Source organism: Rhinolophus ferrumequinum, chromosome 8 (assembly GCF_004115265.2).
Source record: "Rhinolophus ferrumequinum isolate MPI-CBG mRhiFer1 chromosome 8, mRhiFer1_v1.p, whole genome shotgun sequence".
NCBI classification, from domain to species: Eukaryota; Metazoa; Chordata; class Mammalia; order Chiroptera; family Rhinolophidae; genus Rhinolophus; species Rhinolophus ferrumequinum.
Genome location: NC_046291.1, coordinates 13,212,224 through 13,234,681, shown reverse-complemented (window position 1 = coordinate 13,234,681; position 22,458 = coordinate 13,212,224). Strand labels below are relative to the sequence as shown.

Genomic DNA, 22,458 nt, shown 5'->3' with positions numbered 1-22,458 from the left:
TACTGCAATCTAGGTTGAGAGGTGACCAGCATTATTTAAATAGCAACCTCTCTAGGTAAATTTAAATTTGTCACTAAGTAGTAAAACAATATTCAAAGTACCTAGAGTTGAAAACCAGTTTATTTCTCGACCCCTTCTTGCACTAACCTTACTTTCTTCCAAGCTTGTAGGCAAATTATCTCTATTTCTGCAGAAAGGAAAACACTGACATCACTCCATAACACATTGACAAAGAGTGGGGCCACCCTGACAGCTTTAAAATATATATATTTCATGGTACATGCAGCCAAGAAATAGCTCTTAATTTTCTCTTTCTCATAATTTAACTTCCTATATTTTTAAAATCCTTATTGAACTTCAAAGGGTCTCTTCTTGGAAGAAAATTATGAATCAAATCTAAGTTATCTGACTAAAATACAGGAAGAAACAATGTGAATTTGTTGCATGTGGGTTACAATCCCTCATGGTTGGCAAACCTTGGCAGTTTGACCATAATTTGATGTAGACTTAATATCTGAATCACATAAAATCAAACAAACCAAAAAACCTCTTTAGTTATCTTTCCACCAATTTTTGAATATGATGTTTTTAGATTCTGCATCTTCATGGCAGGGTCTCTTAGATATACTCTCTTTAAAAAAACATGCCTGGTTTTTATTCTCCTAAAACTCATGCTTGCACTCTTTAACCATCAGAGCTGGAAATTGTTTTCTTCTATACCTTTTAACTTAAAATCTTATTTATGGGAACAAAGACTTTCTGTTTCTGGTCATTTATGAAGTCTCCTTTTGGATTTCAAGAATTAAATATTGTTGTTTATAATGTACATATTTTTAAATTTCTCATTTAAATCTTGATGTCTCCAGATTTCTATGTAGTATAAAAGACTGTGAAATACTACGTTAGCTCCAAACACTTTGATATTTTGCTGAATATCCAGTGATTTGTTAAGCAGTATTTTTTTAAGTAATGAAGAAGTCAAACTTGAAAATTTCCTTAGGATTATATAGAAAACCACTCAGGGTAGAAACTCTGCCACTGGTAACTCAGTCTATCCTGAGAAGGTTTTCAAAATGTTTTGGAAACTTATTTTCAAGGTCAAAACCCGTTGTATATGGCACACTCAGGCACTGACTTCAGTTGGATTTTATGTCAGAGTCAGCACATTTGCAACACTCCATCTGGCATTGGAGGAAAGAAGGTCCTTTGCATTATTTAGGACTTTTTGCCAGTGACAGAAAAACACCTCTAACTAATTCAGTAAACGAAGGGGATTTATTGGCTCACATAATTAAAAGTCCCAAGATAGATAGGCTTCAGACAAGTTTGAGTTCACAATTCAAACAATCTTGCCAAGAAGGATATCTGATTCTCCAGGGCATCTCACCACCCTCCACCCTGCACCAGCAGCGCCAGGTGGCAAAATGGCAGCAGATTCCAAGACCTCACAGCTTCATATCACACCTTCTAGGGTAGCTGGCTCCTACACAAGTCTTAGGATTCACCATTTCTGACAAAAATTGGGTAACTTGCCCATTCCTGAATCAAACTCTGTGGCCACGGGGATGGAACATATCCATAATCTTAAATTAACCAGACCCTCCCCCTCCCACACCCCTTTCTCAGAGATGAGATTGATCCCTTGGGCAGGAGTGAAATTCCTGCTGTACCCTTACGGCAGGAGATGGGTGGTGGATGTAGGCAGAGGCAACCGTCAGATACCCATGACACCCTTTCTCTCCATGCTCTTTTCTTTCCCAAATCCCTTTAGGAGGAGACACATGAATGTAGGAAACAGCTACCTAGGTGTCCGCACCCTATTTGACTGCTTTCAAATGCGTGTCCTCCAGGTAAATAACAGGGTAGCCTGTTGTCTCTGGCCATTTCTGCAGGGCAAGCAAATATTTGTACTCCTTCTGGTTGATTCATTCAGCCATCAGTTCATTATTTTGTTCACTCATTTGCTCATTCAATATATATTTATGTGCCAGATGTTGTGCTTTTCTTTCCATGTCTTCTTTTAGGATCGAATGGAGGTTCTGGGCCCCCTTGGGGGAGTTGAACCCAGGTGGAGCCAGTGTGCTCAGAGGTGGTGAGAGCAGAGCGGACAATGTCTGAGTAATTTTCCTCGCTAATACCCAGGCCGGCCAAGAGCTTTTCTTTATGGGCTTATAACTCCACATCCACTCTTATCTAGAAATGCCTGGAGAGTTTCAAGGTCATCAATTAGTTATTCAGAGATAATCCTTGGGAAACTCCTATTTCAAACCAAGTATCTTTTCACGGTATTTTAAAATTCTTTCCTCAGATAACAAAGGGAATTGTCATTTATTCAATGCCTACTAGGCAGTACTTATTCATTTTACTTTCATTATTTTATTAAATCTTTACAGCAAACCTCTGAGGTAGGAATTATGATTTCACTCACCAAAAATGAAGGCATGGAGAGGCCAAGTAAATTTCTCAAGGTAGAAAGTGACAGAAACGGGATATAAACCAAGATCTGTTCAAGGCCAAAGCCAGGACTTATTCCATGGGCTTCTCTCCCCCACAGGTACAGTGAACCCTGTTAGTAACTATCTTATCATCATTAGGTATTAGGTCACACTTAACCCCATCTATGACATCAATGTCTAGTCAGTTTAGTTTCTCATTCTGAAACTGACATCTGGACCTGGAATAGATCTACAAGACCACATGATAGAATTACATTTTACTGGGGCCTAGGAGTAGAACTTGAGTTTCCTGGCTTTCAGCTTAGAGTTCTTTTCTGGATCCCACAAAAGAAAATGTGACACAGACCCTTCCTGAGTTTGCATTGTAGTTGGGGAACAAGACTTACAGAAGACAACTCTATCCTTGGTTGTCAATGCAAATTGTACAAATGCAGTCAAATGTCAAATGCTGTCAACCGTAAGAACTGCAGGACGGACCTGGAGTGTATACAGCTCCTGTGATTCCTTTTACTTTTCGTAGTTGTGGGGAGAAGCCTTTTTTCGCCTTGCCTCATTATTCCACAGGGAGGAACTACCATCAGAATACTCTGCCTGCAGTAGAAGCGAATTATCTGATTGGTGGATGGCAATGATGCATGTTTCTTGATTGGGTAAAAATGAATCTATTTAAAATGGGCAAGGCTGCAAGCATTGGTGATTCCATGGGCTTCTCTCCCCCACAGGTACAGTGAACCCTGTTAGTAACTATCTTATCGTCATTAGGTATTAGGTCACACTTAACCCCATCTATGACATCAATGTCTAGTCAGTTTAGTTTCTCATTCTGAAACTGACATCTGGACCTGGAATAGATCTACAAGACCACATGATAGAATTACATTTTTCCTCTGTGGCAGACAAGTGCAAGGCAGTGATCCTGGAAGAATGCATCTGCTCAGGTGCTTGGTCACCTGCTTCAGACTGTGGCCACAGGACATTAGCCAGTTCTGCCCTTCGGGCCGTAGGTATAAATCCACATGCTGCAATCAGCTGCCACTGTTACCTGTGTTAGGTGCTTCAGAAGTCCACAGGAGAGGTGAGAAGTATTATTATTTATTGACCTCTTAAAACTCCCAAAATATAAAGCATCCACTTTCTTCTTTATTTCAAATCCAGCAACATCATGGCTTATCACTGAGTCAAAGGAACTCAAAACTTCTTTATCTATATTTTAATTTGCATTATAAATGCTCGGCAATGATTTAGCAAGATGTACCTTGGTAAAACACCTGACAGCTTTTCCTGGGACCCTGGGCTGTTTGTGACTGGAGTAGAGGACCTATGGCAGCCTATATCGCAGCCCTCGCCTTGCTCTGCTTTCAGTCACAGCTGCTGAGGTGCAGAGTTTCTTACGAGCTCAGGCCAGCCCGCCTCAGGCCGATGTCTTGTGTTGTTCCATTTTCAACCCCAGAACCCTCTCCCTAGCTGCAAGGCTGCTCACCAATCTGCAAGCACAGGCTGGAATTGTGGGGAGTCAAGGCCTGCAGGGGCAACCCTCAGGCAGTGAGCCTTTCTTTTGTGTGGACAACTCTGGGAGGCATTGGTAACACTTCTCAAGAGGTTCCAATGGAACTGAACCCCTTTTCACACAGAAGCGATGGGAAAATACAACACACTTGTACTGGCATTTTCTCCTTTCCTGTCTCTGCTCTCTCATTCCTGTTTCCAAGGATCACCTCTCAATTAAACTACTTGTACTCAAATCCTGCCTCTGCCTTTGGGGAGACCCAAACTAAGGCAGTGACTAAAGAATATAATCTATGCAGGAGGAGCGGGTTCCTCCTTCTTTGGGCAGACAATACCGTCCCAACCTATCCCAACACACAAGACACTACCACCCCTTGACACACACACGTGTACACACACACTCATACACAGGTGTGCATATACAGACACACACACACACATACAGACACACACAGAGATACAGAGACACAAACACAGAGACCCACAGGTGCTCATACATTCAGAGACTGACAGACACATACACAGACACACACACACAGACACATACACACACAGAGCAGGCTTCAGGTCATTGCCTCTGGCCAGGTTTACGTGTCACTACTAAAGACACCTAAGAAGAAAGAAAGACCATCTCTCCATCAAAACCACGTCCCTGAGTGCTGGCCTTTTCTCACAGTCTGGGCTTATCCAGCTATAACATTCTTAACTTGTCCTACTCATTACAATCAAGTAACTGGTTCAAGTGTAAGACACTCTATAACACTGAGAAAATGTCAAGGTCTTAGCTGAGCTGAATTACAAACACAGTTTCAATTTCCTCTGCTGGCTCGCCTCAGCTTTGAACATTAAACAATACCATCTGACGCTCATTGTGATCCTGTCCCCATTTTAGCCAATGGCCTTTTCCTTTGGATCCTGACCCATATTTTTTCCTAGACTATCTTCCTCTTCATTCTTTTGTTTGGATTATTGCTATTGCGTTCCCACTGGGGGTTTTGGAGAAATCTGTTTTTTTACATTTGGGTTCCAGGGCTATTCTTGGAGGCACTGGATGAAACAGTTACTTTGGAAGCGGCTTCCCACAGTCTTCCTGTCTCACCGTAGCCACAGCCTAGAATCCTGCTCCATTTTTATCCCCATCATTGGCTCCTTCTCTTCGAGTCTCCATATTTAGGGTCCTGTGGCAGACTGGGTTCCCCAGAAGCATACACTGAGATTATCATGCAAAACGTTTTTTAGGGAATATCCTCAACAACTGGGTGGGGGTGAGGGAATGGAAGCAGAATTAGGCTGCGAGAGAAGACGGGTCGCAGCGCAGACACAACACAGCCCCGCCCCACAGAGTCCGGAGGTTGGGAGGACTCCCCGGAGCCATCCTGAGGTGGGGCAAAAAGCTGGCCTGGACTCCGACCATTGGATGGCCTGGAGCACCGACCATTCCCCTTGGATGCAGGCTGCTCTGGGACGAGATCGTGACCTTGGGCGTGGCTGATTAACTCAGTCTAGGCAATTCCTAAAGAGGGCTGACAGCTGCCAACATTCCCAGCAGCTGAGGAAATAAATCCTTCAGCGTCGCATGAGTCGGGGGAGGGGTCTGGGCAGCTCCGCGCATCACTCAGACTTTCAACCTTACCTTCCACTCCTTGTTCTCCTGCCGGCCACTCTCCAAGATCGCGGCCCTGAGCTCTGTCTAGAGCTGTTCAGGTTGAAAAAGCAAAGGCTTAGCAACGTCTCAGAAAGCCTATAAAAATTGTGGTACAAGGTAGGCCCATTTTCTAACAAAACTAAAATAGAAACATAAGATCTTTCTTTCTTTTCTCTCTCTCTCTCTCTCTCTCTTTCTTTCTTTTTCTTTTTTTTGGTAAATGAATGCCTATGTTCCAAAATATATTTCTGAACCCTTAGGCATCGTTTTCTAGACACACTACACTTTGTGAATTCTGTAGGGAATGGAAACTTTATTTCAAAAATAAACCTTGAAGCAATTTGAAAACACAGAGGACCTTCCTTTTTAATGGAGCCTGAAAGTCAAGCAGGCCCACAGGTACTGTGAACCAAACTTCTTAGGAGTTCAAAATTTGAAAAGATTGTAATAACAGATGTCCGAGAGTACGTCGCAAGATTTTCAGGTAGCTTCAGGAATACTGAGCAGGCTCCCAGTTAGAAACTTATACTTTTTTTTTTCTGAATATAAAATACATTCTAAGTTCCTTCAGACATTATAAAGTCAAGCCCATTTGGAGGAACAAACAACTTAATATTAAGTAACTGTTATGGGTTGAGTTATGTACCCCGCTGCTCCCATAAGATAGGTTGAAGCCCCAGTTCCTCAGGATGTGACTCTTTGGAGATAGGATCTTTCCAGAGGAAGTCAAGTTACAATGAGGTCATTAGGTTGGGCCCTAATCCAATATGACTGGTGTCCTCATGAAAAGGGGATTTGGGGATATAGAGAAGGACCCACATTAGAGGGAAGATGATGTGAAGACACAGGGAGAATGCCATAAGCCAAGGAATGCCTGAGATTCCCAGAAGCTGGGAGAGAGGACACAGAACAGATTCTCCCTCACAGGCCTTAGAGGGAACCAACCCTGCTGACAGCTTGATTTTGGATTTCCAGACTCCAGAACTGTGAGACAATGTATTTTTGTTGTTAAAACCACTCAGTTGGTGATTACTGCAACTCCAGGAAACCAATATTGCCAATCTGAGAGCAACTTCTCCATTCAGCTCAGATTGTTATCTTCCATGAAGGCAGCTCAGAAGTCAGATGGACTTGAACTTGGTTCCGTCATTTGGGTAAGTTACGTAATTTCTCGGAGACTGTTTCCGCATATGTAAAATAAGAACATTAATAATACCTACTGTAGGGTTCTTTTGAGTACTAAATGAGCTAAAATAGGTAAGATCCTTTCTGGGTGCTTATAAATTCAAGAGCATCGCGCATGGCCAGCTGACTATCTTCTAACAGAAATGCTTATAAATCAAATGGTGGGGAATCTGATCCTTATAATTTTTATGGTTCTTAGAGATTCAAGTTCAGCATCCCTTCCTCTGTCCATTAGCACCCATTATAAATATTACTGTTATTTCTTATCAACTCTCAGCAATCAAAGCCTTTAAGTCTTCTGAAACAAAACAATTAATTATCTTTATGTATTGAGGAAAGCATAAATCAGAAAGACAACAAGTTTGGAGCGAGCATGCCACCATTCTTGACATGCCATTATGAATCAGTCTGGAGATAGCGTAGGTTAATTAGCAAATGGGTCACAGTCAAGGAGTCATCCAGTGGGGAACCAGCTTCTAGCCTCTTTTGAGCCAGACATGTACATGGAGCTTTATTATTTTAAATGTGTTTTTAAAGCCAGATAATCACCCTTGGTTTGTGTGGCACAGAGTCTTTCAAATAATACCCTAATATTACAAATCGTCATACAGATGGTCTTTGGGCTTTTGGATACATTTGATCATCTGAACTGTTTTCTTTCATTGACAAGAGATAATTAAATACAGGTTAAACCACAGTGAGATACCACTTCACACCTATTAGGATGTCTATAATAAAAAAAAGGAAAACTACAAGCACTGGCGAGGATGTGGAGCCTTTGTACATTGCTAGTGGAAATATAAAGGTGTATTTACATGGAAAATATGCAAATGTTTTTTGCATATTTAGAACCACTCAAAAGTGGTTCTAAAACATTTAACGTAGGATTTCCATATGACCCAGCAATTTCACTCCCCAGTATATGCCCAAAAGAAGTGAAATCAGGGACTCAGATACTTGTGCACCAATAGCCACTGCAGCATCATTCACAATAGCCAAAAGGTAGAAACAATCCAACTGTCCATCAACAGATGAATGGATAAACAAAGTGCTATATATACACACAATGGAATATTATTCAGCCATAAAAATGGAATAAAATTCTGATACATGTTACAACATAGATAAACCTTGAAAACATTATGTTAAGTGAAAAAAGGCAGACGCAAGAGGACAAATATGTATGGTCCCCTTATTTGGAATATCTAGAATAGGCAAATGCATAGGCTCAAAAAGTAGATTAGAAGTTACCAGGGGCTGGGAGTAGGATAGAATGGGCATTAATTGCTTAACGGGGACAGAGTTTCTATTTGGGATGATGGAAAATTTAGAAAACAGATAGTGGTGATGATTGCACAATTTCACGCATGTAATTCATGCCATTGGATTGTACACTTAAAAATGGCAAATCTTACGTATATTCTTACTACAATAAAAGAAATAAAAACTGATTATATAATCATTCTATTCTTTTCCTGTCAACCAGAGGCATGAATACAGGGGCTCTATACACACTGATGATCTCATTTCATCATCACACGATGTTATGAGGTAAGGACCATTGCCTCAATTTGACAAATAAGAAAACGGAAGCTCCTGCCCAAAGAGCTGTTAACTGACAGAGCTGGGATTGGATTCAAGTCATAGTCCTTCCCCAGCGCTAAATAGAAAATACATAAATTTCTCTGCTATCTATGATCTGCCAAGATTGCCCAAACATAAATATTTATTTCTATTTACAGTAGCAGATCCAGGCTAGTGGGGAAGAAGGTTCCTGTGGGCCTCATAAGGAGAATGTCCTGGTTCTGAGGGGAAATTGAGCAGAGTTTTCTCAATTCCAGTTGATTATTTGTAAAGATAAGGTTTGCCTTGAAAGTGCCACTAGAATGTCTCATGTATTTGTGACTTCAGTTGACTGGAAGACATCCAAAGATCCAGAATGAGCAAAAGTCACCTGCTGAAGTACGAGAGCTGGCTGTTGTGTTGAGGCTGCAGCCTTTCTGCATATTTTCGCAAGGCCTTTTCTTATCCCCACTCCCAATCTGCAGCTTTAGTAAGGAGGGGCTAGACTGGACAGGAGAATGAGGTCATTTTTTCAGAAGAGAATTGCAAAGGGTCTATGAGGAGGAGAATCTACCCTTCCTGGTGAGGCAGACATCCTCACTGTACCCTTCCATGTCTGGTCCTTTCATTTCTGTCTCTTTCTTGACTCCTCTCTGTCTATTGGGCTTTTAAATGTTGGTGATACCCAGGGTTCTGCCCTTTCCACTTCTCTTTTCATATTATACTTTCCCTATGACCCATCTACAAATATGGCTTCAGCTACCCCTGGTCCATGATAACCTCTGTATTTCCAGCCCTGATGGCTCTTCTGAACTTTGGACCATTTTATCCACTTCACATTTCCAACAGGATGTCCCCAACCATATTCATCATCTTCTTCTGAAATCTTCGTTTCTGTTGGAATAACAGCATCAACCAACCAGTCACCCAAACCAGAAACTTGGAAACACTCCTGGACTTTTCTCCTCTCTCTTCTTTTCCTTCACCCTCCTTACTTTTTCTCTCCTGTCAATTCTATCTCTTGTATGTTGCCAATCCAGTCTTTCTTCTCCATCCCCATTGTGTTTTGCTTAATTCCTCCTTATCCAAACCGACCAGGACCACTGAAATAGACTGTAAGAAGTAGACTCCTTTCCTCCAGTCTTATTCCCCTGCAACCTGTTCTCCAGGAAGTGTTTAAACAAACAAGCAAACCACATTCGGTCACATTTTTCTTCTGCCTAAAAGCTTTCAGGGCTAACACTTGCTTGCAAGATAAATTTCAAACATCCAGACTTGACATGGCTGACAAGTTCATTCATGTTCTTTACAGCCTTGTCTCAGGCTACTTTTCCACACACACCCTGAGCTGTGGTTATCCTGGCCTACTTAACTACAAAAAATGTGCCATGGCCCATCTTGCCTTGTGCTTTGGCATATGTTGTTTTCTCCACCTGGAATGTCCTTCCACTCCCTCAACCTCCACTTCTCTGCCCAACATGTATACAGCCTTAGGGACTTAGCTCGAATGTCGTCTCCCTGTAGAAGCATGTCCTGACTGCCCTGAGCAGACTTGGGGCCTTCTCCTTCATAGTTTTCCCTTACCAGCATGTGGAGAACTCTACCCTACTCCTTATATCGTTGTCTCAATATGGATTTTCTTTTATTGTGTCCTCACTAGCCCAATTCATTGTTGTAGGCAGGCAGTGGGTCAAGCACATATTTGTGACATAGAATGAATAAAACATATGTGGAATGAATGTTCCCTACCTGGAAAAATTTTCCTTCTCAGCCCAAATCATAAGGATAGGTAACCCCTCACAGCCTTGACAATAATTCCTGGAGAGCTCTTTGAGACTACATGTTTGGAGAGAAAAGACAAATTGGTTAAGACCTGAAAGTCAGAGCATGTTAAGACAGACATTAGAGACATGAAAAGGACAGTAAGGATAATAAACCCGGATTATTCAGTGTAGCAGCTTGTCCGGGAAATTGGTGGACATCGCTTGTTTTTGTCTTCCAGCAACGCTTTTCCTTTTTTTTTTAGTAATAATACCTTGGTAAGTCTTTGGGATACCAACCCTCCCCACCAACCCAATCCCTGTGGTTCAGGTGGGGCTGACCCCCAGCTCCCACTTCATTGGTAGGCCTGTGACCTAGATCTGTCCAATCAGAACACTCCATTCCCTTCCCCTCAGTCATTGGCTCAGAGGTAGGTACATGATCCAAGCCAGAACAATGATGCTAAACATCAGGAATTTCTCTGGAGCTAAGCCTGCAGTGACTGGTTGCCAGCTTAGTCTCCATATAGATGACTTGAGAATGAACCCCACGCAAAAAGGAGCTCAGAGGCAGAAAAACAAATTACTGATAATAACGTTTGGGTGCCAAATCCAACTTTGCATGAAGCCAAGCTTATTTTACTTTGTTGCTGTTTTTTGTTTTTGTTTTTGTTTTTATCTAGTTACATGATAAAATAAGTTTTCTTTCTGAATAAGGTAATTCAATTTGGGTCTCCGCCACTTGCAACCAAAAGAGGCTTTATTAATACTGACATCAGGGTAATCAGCAAATCTAGAGAGAAAGCATGAATACAGAGGACCCTGGTTCTGTGGTCATGTGATAAGATGTGTTTCCTTCCACCCAAATCATTTCACCCGGTGACCTTCTAGGCTTATGGTCACTGAACCTCAATGTAGCAGAGGAAAGCATACCCTAGAAGGCACTGTGAGTCTCAAACTACTTTAACTATCGCCCACTTACAGGGGGCACAGCTATTCCCCATGCCATTCATACTTGCCAAAAAGTGTGTTTCCAAATTTATTTTGTTGTATATTTATTTTTAAATATGAAGCAAACATGAATTCATTCTTCTTGCGGGAGTGAAAATATTATGTAAAATGCCGAAAGTCCCCTGGCTTTTACTTGCCCATTCCCCCACAGAAGTAACCCTATATTCAGCTTGTATCCTTTAAACACTATACCTCAGTGTAGATACATATAAAAACAGAGGTTTGTTTTACATGGTAGCTATGTAGGGGGTGGTGACTGATGATACAGGTTCTACCGACATATGCACTAAGGATAAAATTGCATTGAAAAGTCTCAGCTGCAAAAAACACCTCACTTCTCACTCTATCATCTAACCCTGGGGACAGCTGAAACTGCCCCTTCCTTTAAATTCTACGTATTTAGGAATCCTCTCTAAAAGGTTGCTATTAAAAAGTTTCATGGGAAGGAGAGTATGAGGTACACTATAATTTTTCTCATTTTTTTCCTCACTCATTTTGTTAAAAATTATGTAATATATGAACAGGTGCTTAATGTAAAAGATTGAAAAAAATACAGGAATGAATACATGTACAAAAGGTGGAAATTTCCCTCACCTCCCAGTCTCATCTTGCCATTTCCCTTCCTCGTTATACTGTGTACTTTTCAGTCCTTTTTCTCTGCATTTTCATTATATATGTAAAGTAGCAATATATTTTAGGAACTTTTCAATGTTAGTGTCATAAGATTAAAGAGTTATGAAAAACAGAGAATATGCCTTTAGGTAATGAGATACAGGAGGGGCAAGTTTTGAAGGGCGGAGGGGCAGGAGATCTTTGTGCACAAGCCTGAATTGGGAGGATTGGGTCCGTGTGTTGAGCGTTCCTATGGGGTGAAGCACACCGCGGGCCTGTAAAAAGCAATCCTTGCCAACTTCCCAACTTTTCCATCTTTGCTTCTCTGGGAGGATGGCTGTGTCAGTGGCAGTCATAAGACTCTCTAATTTTTTCTATTCCAAATTGCGACTTTAAGCTCAGTATATATAAAGCTCAGTATTTTTTAAGCTCAGTATTTTTTAATGGACTTAAATGCGACTTAAAGCTCAGTATTTTTTAATGGAAATGAGCTTATTGAGAAACTACATTTTTTTTTTTTTTTAGGGAAACAGGACTTTATTGGGGAACAGGTGTGTACTTCCAGGACTTGTTTTTTTCTAAGTCAAGTTGTTGTCCTTTTAATCTTAGTTGTGGAGGGTGCCATTCAGCTTCAAGTTGTCCTTTCAGACTTAGTTGTGGAGGGTGCAGCTCAGCTTCAGGTCCAGTTGCAGTTTTCTAGTTGCAGGGGGCGCAGCCCACCATCCTTTGCGGGAGTCCAACCGGCAACCTTGTGGTGGAGAAGATGAGCTCCAACCGACTGAGCCATCAGGGAGCTCAGTGGCAGCTCAGCCTAAGGTTCCGTGTTCAATCTTAGTTGCAGGGGGCGCTGCCCACCATAACTTTGTGGGACTTGAGGAATCGAACTGACAACCTTGTGGTTGAGAGCCTGAGCTCCAACCAACTGAGCCATCCCGGAGGCAGCTCAGCTCAAGGAGCCCTGTTCAATCTTAGTTGCAGGGGGTGGAGCCCACCATCCCTTGCAGGACTCGAGGAGTTGAACTGGCAACCTTGTGGTTGAGAGCCCATTGGCCCATGTGGGATTCGAACTGGCAGCCTTCAGAGTTAGGAGCATGGAGCTCTAACTGCCTGAGCCACCGGGCCGACCGTCAGTATATTTTTTTAAAGCACAATGTTTATCTTTCCTTTTTCAGATAAGTCAAGCTAGATATCTTTTTTTTTCTCCATATGTGCCCATTTCATAATGTGAGATGGATTTTTGTTGTTGTTGTTTTTTTAAGTGTGTTTTTCCAGGACCCATCAGCTCCAAGTCAAGTAGTTGTTTCAATCTAGTTGCGGAGGGCGCAGCTCACAGTGGCCCATGAGGGGATCTAACTGGCAAACTTGTTGAGAGCACCACACTCTAACCAACTGAGCTAACTGGCCACCCTGAGATGGATGGGTTTTGATGAATGATTCTTGTTTTGAATTTTTTTTTTCTTAACTGGCAGAAATATCCTGATCCTTTTCTCCCATCTCCTCTCCCTCCTTCTTCTCTTTCTTCGTTAGTCTTTCCTCTCTCCCAGTATTCAACATTTTTTTGGAGGAGGGATGCATTTTCTTTCCATTTTGGACTTCCATTTAATTTAGCCTCAATATTATGATTTATTATCTAACATGTTAACTATTTTATGCCGAGGCTTAGAGAATGCCAATTACAGTTCCAAAATATTTGAGCACGTGGACATTTGATGTGATGTACACATACCACCAGGATGAGTGACACTACTGCTTTGTTCCCATGGAAGCAACATAGGCCTTGGAGAAAATCACAAGCTCGGACTCAGACAGATGTGTGTGTGTCCGGGTTCTATCACTCACTAGTTTTAGGAACTCAAAGAGGCACCTAACAAAGTTGTAGTGTTTTCTTCTGTAAAACAGGCAAATGCTTCATTGGAGGTATTTATCAGGTTATACATATGTAAAACACTGATTCAATACACAAGCACTATTTTTCCATCCTAACATTTTGATTTAGAGAATTGTTAATGGAAATTTCACACCATCCATCCAGTTAGCCAGGATATAGGAGAAGAGGGTGATGCAGGGAGATGCCCTGTCCAAAAGAAACACTGGTTGAATTATGCTTCTCTTTTGCTGTGTTTACTCAGAAACCTGAACTTGCCTTACCTAGTACAAGAAGAAAAGGAAGCCCTGAAAATATGATTCCCTCTTTACAAAGACAGGTTGATAGAATATAAGCAGAAAACCTGGTAAGGGTGAATGACTCTGTTTGTTTCCTAAAGACGTAACCGCAATTTCACAATAGTAACAAGCTACCTTCCTAAGCTTCAGTGAATTTCATTTTGTAGCCCTCCTTTCATTTTCCTGTTTGTATATCAGGAAGTTTGATATTTTAGTCTAAATACACACATTATGGCTCATTTTACTTGTAAAAATAGGAATGGGCTCTGACTTCAAGCACCACTAGATTTGGGGTTTCTCACGCTCCTCTTTCCTGGGCTCCCCTCTGGGCTCGTCCTGCATTGTCCTGATGTCTTCTAAAAGAGAGTTAATCTGCACTCAGTAAACTTTAGGTTTAGAGGATCCCAACACAGCCTCTTTCTCAAGATACAGCCATAAAATGTCCATGATGGACTCTGATTGGCCCTCCCTAGATCTTGTGACTGCCCTTGATCCAATACCTGTGGCTACAGAGATAGGATATTCTGATGGGTAGGTTGGGTCCTGTCCCACTTCTGTGCCTAGAGTGGACAAGATTTGATGGCCAGCAGTTCTGCCAGAAATACACAGACTGAGGAGAGGACCTTTCCCAAATGGAAGGGGTGGCTTTTAATAGGAACAGTGGGGGAAGGGTTGCTGGGAAGACAATACAACAGGTATCCATGCTAGATATAATCTTTCGTAAATGAACCTCTAGCTAGAATTTTACTGTGATTGTGTAGATGAAAATAGAGCTTCGAAAGTGTATATATCAAGTTCTTTATTCCCTATGAGAGTATGTTTGTCACATCATTAATTCTAGTAAATATATCCTAAAGTATTGATGGAAACTATTATTTTTCAGAGTAGGTTTAATAGTGGTAATAAAAAAGGGCTATATTGGGATAGCTTACCAAAGCAACAAAGTCTCACAAATTGTCCATTTGTGGTTTACTTCTTTCTGCACTTGCTGAAAGTAGCTGATTGAAAAGTAGATAAAGGCGAATTCATGATTTTATAGTTAAAACCAATGTGTGGTAGATTGCTTTGGTTTTCTTGAATTAACACCACTGGTATAAAATGAGGTTGGAAAGTGTATTCTGATATTGTGAGTACTCGCTGGCATCACTCAGGCCCCTGAGGGGTGGGAGTGGGGAAGTTTGTCTTTAACAAGGCTAGGGGCCATTATTGGAGAAACTTGGTTCTTTAAAACATTTACACACATTATTTTTCTTTGCTTTGCTTCTTTCTTTTCCCTCCTTCTTTCCTTCCTTCCTTCTTTTCTTCCTTCCTTCCTTCCTTCCTTCCTTCCTTCCTTCCTTCCTTCCTTCCTTCCTTCCGCTCAGAGGGTGACAGGAGCTTCTGCTTTTTGGATAAGTAGCACACAACCACAATAAACTTCAGGTCTATCCTTCCATCCCCTTTACCCCTGCTTTTCCTCCATCTATGGGAAGCTCCATTATGTCCCTGTTGAGGATGCCAGGACACTAGAAATGAGAGATGCTCTGTTTGTTCTCTGGGCCAGTTGTTTTCTTTCTGTGCCTGGCTCTCATCTAAGTTAAAAGTATGTCTACTTCTGGCGGTAGACAAACTGACAATAATGTTGAATCAGTGCTTCTCAAACTTTTAATGTGCACAGGAATCGTATCTTGTTAAAATGTGGATTCTTATTCAGTAGATCTGGGAATGGCCTGAGAGTCTGCGTTTCCAACAAACTCCCATGTGAAGCAGATGCTGGCCAATGAAAACACATTTTAAGTAGCAAGATACTAAAGTCACAGGTAGGTGTTCCCCAGCCCTAATTAAAGCTGTTTCATACCCACGTGAGATAAAGTAGGGACTCTCACTAGACTTTTAGTTAATTCTTTGATACTTCCACAATTTATACTATGAGAAATACACTCTAAGCAAGGTGTGATGACATAATGAATACTAGAGTGTTGTGGTTTAGAAATTACATAGAAAGTATATGAAGCAGCTAACATATAATGTTTTTATATTTGTCTATGGATCCTACAAATGTTCACAAAATCACTAGGGAATCAGTATAAACAGGAATAAACTAGCAAAGTATAAATAAACAATCTTCACATGTAGTTTATTTTTTTAAGAAAGGATGTTATGACATGGACTTACTTCATTAAAAATTTCCGGACTAAAAACTGTCTTTATGTAGTAAGAAGAATACAAATGATATAGATTTTCAAGATGTGAAGGAACGAAAGAGAAAAATTAAAATGATTTCTCTGCTTTGACATTGACCGTAATTCTCAATTCTGTTCACCTGGTGCTTCTATCTTTAAGAGAGTGGAAAGAAAAGAAAAAAGCAAAGAAGAGAGGCGAGAAAGAAGAGAAGATGGTGAATAGGAGGGTGAGTATTTCAGATTGATTTGTACCTTCTCAAAAGTGTAGTAGTAAACTTAACAAGCACAGGTCCTGAGGTAGATGTTACTGTGTTTTGCACACCAGCATTCTTTCCCTACCTCTGAGGTAAGTTTACTCAAAGTTCTTCCTCACTCGAAGCCTACATGCTGCCTACTATCGTGGACCTCACTCGCAGCCCTGGAGATGGCCCCTGATTAACTTGATCCAAAATATTTTTTCTCCCTGCACACAAGGGCTGGTTTTGAGGTAATGATAGTAGATTAATGCCAACACAGCCAACACAATGCCAGGAGATATTCCCGAGGATTCCTGAAAAACATAGCCATTCTTTCTTGGGCTTGATTTGGTGATTTGAGGAAGGTTAGCTTAGAGCTGGGGTAGCCATGGACGATGAAGTCAACCCAAGAAGGAAGACAACCCCAGTGAGGCCAAAAATCTGAGGACCCTGCTGACACGTGTCTAAATAAAGCTGCATCAGAAGAAGCAAACTCTACATCTATGGTTTGAATTACGTGACTGAATAACTGCCTTTATTTAAATCAGCTTGAGTAGGGTTTTCTGTTTCAGTGTAAATGAAAATGATGTTGATTGGCTGGGATATTCTTGGAAGTGCACGGATATCATTCTTCTTTGTATCTCTTTACCCACTGAGCTCAATATGATGCTTTTATACAAGGTAGGTGCTCACTAATGAATGATACAGTGGAAGGTTCTTTGGGTTGGAAGTTGAGACCTGATTGTCCAATCCTAGTTTTTGTGATAAGGAATGAGTCACTATGTACAAGTCTCTTACCTGTTTGGACCCCATGTTCTCATTTGAGATACGAAAGTACTGGATAAGTTTGCGTGTTCTGGGCTGGTATGATGCCAGTTCTCGCCAGCATGGCAATACTAGTAGTTGTGTACATCCTGTGTCAGTTTCAACAGGTATAAGAACCAATTCTGTTTGGCCAATGCTTTTGCTGTGCTGGTTAAATATTATAAATGTCCCTCCTCTCAAATTTATTCAACAAACATTTATTGAGTGTCTGCTGTGCATCAGACACCGACTTTGTGAAACCCTGGGGTACAGTGGGGTAGTGAAACAGACATGGTCTGTTGTTTTCATGCATCCTACAGCCCAGAGCTATGCTGATCAATACAGTAGCCACCAGACATGTGTAGCTATTGATTGCTTGAAAGGTGGCTGGTCCAAATTGAGATGATGTAAGTATAAAAGAAACACTAGGTTTAAAAAAGTACCCCAACAAAGTATCTCATTAATAATTTTTATATTGATTACAAGTTGGAATGATAATATTTGAGATATATTGAGTTTACATAAAATATATTACTAAAATATGACTAACTTGGCTTGATTTCTTTGTACTTTTTTAAAATGTGGCTACCAGAAAATTAAAAAATACGTGTGGCTCCTGTTATATCTCCAATAGATGGCGCTAGTCTAGAGCAGGGGACCAGGAATTCTCAAATTTTAATGTGTCCATGAATCACCTGCAAAATCGTGTTAAAATGCAGATCTGGTTCAAGTAGTTCCGGGGTGGGGCCTGAGATTCTGCATTTCTTATAAGCTCCCAGGTGTGCTGTGGCTGCTGTTCTAAGGAACACACTCTGAGTAGACTAGAAGGGTCTAGCAGACTTACGAAATAATAAATGTAGATTGATGTATGTGAAAAAAAAAGGAATGAATTCATTGTAGAAAGAATGAATGTTATAATAAGATAAACTAAAGGTATCAAAGAAGAAATAACTGAAGTAAGTGTAGTTTGAGGTTTGTCTCTCAAACTTTTAAGAAACACTTTGGTATCATGTGAGAGTTTTAAATGCCCTGAAAGTCCCAACATTGGTGTATGTACCCCTCTAAACTTACACATGCATGTACAGTGTTCAATGGTTGAATTCAACAAATGTGTCTTGAGCTGACTTGGTGCAGGCATTGCATCTACCAGCACATTGGGCAGACCCGAGGGAATAAGATGAAGACACGCTGCTTCTTTTATAACTGCTCATCATGGAGTTAGAAAAGAAAATAACCACAACTGACTTGATACAGCACAAGAAGAGCTAAGCACAGGGTGATTCAGTTTCATTTCACCTTTCCACTATGTTTCCCCTAAAATAAGACCTAGCCGGACAATCAGCTCTAATACGTCTTTTGGAACAAAAATTAATATATCGTCTTATTTTACTATAAGACTGGGTCTTTGTAATATAATAATAATATAATATAATGTAATGTAATATAATATAATACCAGATCTTATATTAATTTTTGCTCCAAAAGACTCGTTAGAGCTGATTGTCCGGTTAGGTCTTATTTTGGGGGAAACACGGTAAATATACTCTGATTTCCCTGTGGGAAATTTACACCTGCCTCCCCAACACATTTCCTTAATGATTTTGAGGTGTGTACTGCTGAACTCTACCCTAGCATCCCAGGGTGGAGCCAGTGAGTCACGTCTGGATAGAGAGAACATATGCAGTGTTCTGAGCACACAGATTGGGCAAAGAAAGACACTAAATGCCTCAAGAGAAAATGAGATTTCTGGGAAGAGACTCTGGGTGTCCATTGGGATTGGAGTCTGCAAGGGCCTCTAGCCATCTTGTTGCCATGAGGGAAGTGGGTGGGGGGGTTTCAGGATGAAGCAAATACTGACATCAAGAAAGCCAACCTATGCAATGGAGAGTCAAACTGCTCTTTCTGGTCTGATCGAGCCTTTATCAAGCTATCCCTGAAGGCAGACATACTCCCTTTAATTCTGTAAGTCAATAAATTCTGTTTGCTTCAGCAAGTTGAACTTGCATTTTCTATTCCTTGTACCCCAAAGAGACCTAAAAAACCAATAGCATGAACAAACACAGAGACTGGGACAAGTAGTTCTTCATGAAAGCTTCTCAGAGCACTTGACATTTGAATGAAATGCCTTAAATGACCATGCGAGATCTAATGGACCTTTAGATGATAGGACTGTGTTCCTCGTTATATTTATGGATTCTGCAAATTGGACAGGATTCCTAAAAATGCCAGGTCGAGTCCATGTGATACAAGAATATGTTCCGAGTCTCTGGAAGAGGCTCTCTACAGCTGGCGGATGATTTTCCTGCAAAAAGTATTAGCCAGTTCCTCATTAGGACTTAGATATCTGTCACCCCTCAGAATTGTCTTTCCTGACCTCCCTGGCCAAAATTGTCTCTCTTCCTCCTTTCTTCCAATTATCCCGTTTACATGCCTGAAGAGCACTTTTGACTCTGTATCTTGTTTACTATATTTATTTATTTATTGATCTCATAATAATCTTATCTTTGAATATAAGCTCCTTGAGGGTCAGGATCTTTTTTATCTTGGTAAGTGCAATTTTTGCAGTATCTAGGTAGCACAGTATTTATCATCTGGTGGCACGTAAATATTTGTGGAATTAACGCTCAGTTGCTTAGAGCATTGAATCCAGGCATGGCTTCCAAAGTTTGTAATGCTATACAGAGAAAACCTACAAGTCCAGAGAAAAAGAAACAAGAAAGATGAGAAAAAGAAACAACAAAGTTCAGTAAGGAACTCTGAAAGGAATTAAGACAGATGGTTCTCGAGAAGAGAAGGCTCAGGGATGATTTATTTCACAGTTATAATAAGGCTTTTTATCAGGAAAATGTGGAACGATTGTTGTCTATTTGTCACAAACTTCTAAATCAATGGGATAAATAGACAGAAGCACTTTCACTGGTCCTAAGAACATGGGCATCGTTACATTAAAGGCAAGAATTTCAGTGCCCAGTGCATTGTGGGTTCCATCAGCTGCCTCACCTTTATCGAGGGGGCAGATACTGTTGGTCGTTTACCCAATAACTATTGCCGCCTTCGTGGTTAGTCACAGAACTGTGATTTGAGTTAACCTGGCAATGTGTGCTTCTAGGAAATTTCTGTCCCAACCTACATCGTAAGTGATGACATTCGGAGGATGAGATATAAGGTGAGATGTAATGTGGGAAAAACCATTCCATAATTCTTTTTATTGCCTTAAAGGAATTATTGGGAGTTATATGCCTTATATTTTCTTCCTTCTGGATGCCTGGAATGTGGATGTGATGCACGAAGCTCTATCAGCTATTTTATGACCTTGAGTAAGGACGTCACCTATGAAGAAGCCACACACTGAGAATGGCAGAGCCGAGAGAAGCATCTTGGGTCCCTGGTGGTTTCGTGGAGTTGCTGTACTATCCCTGAAGTGCCTAGTTCCATACTCATTTTATGTGGAATAAAAACCTTTGTATGTTTCAGCCACTATTATATTGCATTCTCAGTTCCATGCAGCCATACTTAATTCTGACACATTTAGGTTATCTCTTTTTAATGAAATATATCAAATCTCTATTCCAGAATGTCTTTAAAAAATAATAGAAAGCCAACTATTCTGAAGGGTTTGATATAACTGCCTGAATTCAGAGATCTTTACAGCTATAAGATGGAAAGGAGATTCAGATGAATTAATAAATTACAGAGGTTTAATAAAGATAACATAAAAGGCTGTCTATGCTGAGACTCATACATAGAACACCAACCAAACAAGCATAGCAATGGATTTAAAGAGATTTTTAGACATATAAGAATATGTCGTTAAAAAATGTTTACTGACTTAACTGGAAATTATCATGAATCAAAATGAACCAGGAATGAAAAAGTATGTGTTGTTACTTTAAAAAACTAATTAATTTTAGACTATTTTAATGTAATTCTGGTGGGTAAGGGCTGGGAATAGATTATTTCAATACATTTTATAATTGTCGGGTATTCTGTTTTGTCCTCCAAATGATGAAGAAGGGAGAAGAACAATGAACATGATTAAAGGGATAGAAAACAGGTCATTTGGAAAAGAGTTAAAAAATATATTTTGTAAGAGCATTTGAGATCTTGCTCCCCAGCGTATGTCATCAGTTTGGCTCAGATAAAATCTTATAAAAATTCTAAAATATATATACATATTGTCTAGCCTGGTAAAAAATAAGTAAAAAGGGACTTTAAAGTATTTCATGAATATGAAGGGTTATTAAAAGGAGGCTGGTAGGGTCTTAATCACTAAAGTGGAACAAAATTAAATTACTTTAAATTGAAGAAGGCACATAGTGGTAGTGTTTATGCAATCCAGTGTCATTGGAGATATTGAGATTGAGGCTGTCGATCCCTAGAGGTCTTTATAAAGTCTAAAGAGGATGTACCCACTGTGATGCGTCACCCCACGATCGACCATGAGTTTCCCTCCTGAAGATAACACCTGTGTTGCAAAGGACTTTCTGCAAAGACAGAACCACAGGATTTGGCCACACAATCTTTTAGAATTCTCCTGATTCTTTCTTTGACATTCAGTAACTGGAAAATTCCTTGAAATACACTCCAGAATTTTTTTTCTTTAAACAAAAGGGTAAGTGGCAGACACTGTTGATTGCCCACCTGTATCAGATGCTGCTGGTGCCTTGTACATATCCCCTTGGCATTCAGGTGTCCAGTAGATGCTGATGGCACCTGTAAATCTGCATTTCAGGGCTATCTCTCTACCACTGTGCAGGGCAGTGATTTGTCCTTACCAGGGCTGATATGTAACCGGGTATGAGTTTGCCATTTTTGCCCATTGAGCCTTGTCAGCTCCACAATCCAAGGGCTCACAGAGTTGGATTTGCCATCATGGAATCTTGCATAAAACTGGTGTTCCACCAAGGGACCCATTTTATGGCAGAGGAGAAACAATGTGTACGTGACTATGGGATCCATGGGTCCTATCATGTACTTCATCACAGATAAGTGCTGCCAGATGGAACTCCTAAAGGTCTCTTTAAAGGCCAGCAAAGGAGCCAGCTTGAGGATGATACTCTTTTGGGGTGGGGTCCTGTCCTTCAAAATGTGGCATATACTGGGAACCAAAGGTGAAATGATGCCAGGTTCCCAGTTGCTAGAATACTGACTCCCAGCCCTAGGAGATGACCTATAATTGAGCTAAGTTTATCAGGGCCATTTCCTCTGCTCGTGTTTGGTAGGGGAAGTGAACTGAGTGCATCTTAGAAAGATGCAGTTCCTCAATAAATACATACTTACATGTAGGAGAAGCCATCTTTTCCTTCTGGCTTTGGATATATTGTGTGAAGATAATGCTTGCAGCAGTTGCTGCCA

General features: G+C 40.7%; 1 long non-coding RNA gene across 2 annotated transcripts; it reads left to right on the top strand.

Annotated features, from left to right (window-relative positions):
- The first annotated feature begins 5,874 nt into the window (after positions 1 to 5,874).
- On the top strand, positions 5,875 to 20,583 carry LOC117026006 (uncharacterized). 2 transcript variants are annotated; one of them, XR_004423672.1, is made up of 5 exons: positions 5,875 to 6,006; positions 6,583 to 6,761; positions 15,598 to 15,700; positions 16,224 to 16,290; positions 20,323 to 20,583. It is a non-coding gene; the product is annotated as an uncharacterized LOC117026006 (long non-coding RNA). The 2 variants fall into 2 exon arrangements; XR_004423673.1 differs by having other exon boundaries at positions 15,595 to 15,700.
- Positions 20,584 to 22,458: the final 1,875 nt, after the last annotated feature.